Source organism: Triticum dicoccoides, chromosome 3A (assembly GCF_002162155.2).
Source record: "Triticum dicoccoides isolate Atlit2015 ecotype Zavitan chromosome 3A, WEW_v2.0, whole genome shotgun sequence".
Lineage (NCBI taxonomy): Eukaryota > Viridiplantae > Streptophyta > Magnoliopsida > Poales > Poaceae > Triticum > Triticum dicoccoides.
Window position 1 is genome coordinate 50798336 of NC_041384.1, and position 1233 is coordinate 50799568.

Sequence of the window (1233 nt, forward strand, 5' to 3'; positions counted from 1 at the left end):
CTGACTCAGCCGGTGGACCCCCAAACTTTTTGCACACGCACTCATCACCAGGACTATCATGCATGCAAGTTTTCATAATTTTCCGACACCGTATGAATTTCTTATGGTTTTCTTCGAGAAACGCACCGAAAACACTGACCGGGCGTGACACAACGTGCGTTTGGTGTCCGAATTCGTTCAAATCTTGCGTGGGGCCCTAAGATGGGCATGCCCACTGCCTCCCAAATTTGGGTGACGTTTCATGCATGCCACCTCATACCACCCATGCAACCGACACTGATCGGATATGAAGGATGTCAGCCCCGTAGTGCGTTTTCTTTTCTGACTCAGCCGGTCGATCCCAAACTTTTTGCACACACACTCATCACCAGGGCCATCATGCTTTGCAAGTTTTCATAATTTTCCGACACCGTATGAATTTCTTATGGTTTTAATACTAATTAAATTCTATATTAAGTAGTGTTTTAATATAATTACATAATAAATTCTATGTTAAGTATTGTTTTTAACATAACTACTTAATAAATTCTATATCAAGTAGTGTTTTTTAAGAAGGGTATTTTCCAAATTGTTATTAGTTATAAATTATAACAAAAAACTCTTTACTATTATGAAAACAACTTTAGCCATTAATGCAAAACACATAAAAAATAAATAATGAACATTAGAGAAATTATAGAACATTTATACAATACGTAGGGCTTTTCGTATTTTATAGAACATTTATTAAAAAACTAAATATTATTTTGTAAACAATAAACAAAAAATAAAAATAAAACTTCGACAGCGCGTGTTGGCCGGCCCAGTGACTGTGCGCGACGGCGCGCGTGGGCCGGCCCATTGACTGTGCGTGCGGTGCGGGGGCAGGGTCGGCGGGGGTCAGGACTAAAGTTTAGCCCCACCTCGCCCGCCGAACGACGCCGCGACCGCCTTATGTACCATCCTCCCACCGCCCTTTCGAACTTCTCTGTTTCCCGCCCCATCCTGCCACTGCCCCGTTTGACTGTGCTGCAGGCCGTAGCTAGGCCGAAAGCCCGGCCCTTTCGCCGCTCGGCTTGATCAGGCCGGACCGATTAAGCGCAGTTACGGCATGCAAGCACATGTGGGCTTATTTTTTTGCATCACTATTTTTTTGCCTTCTATGAGTCACGGCGCGGGGGGAGGTAGAAGGGGCGCTTTTTTAGTCCCACCTCATGCACCAAGGGACGCCATGACTGGCTTATATAGCATCCT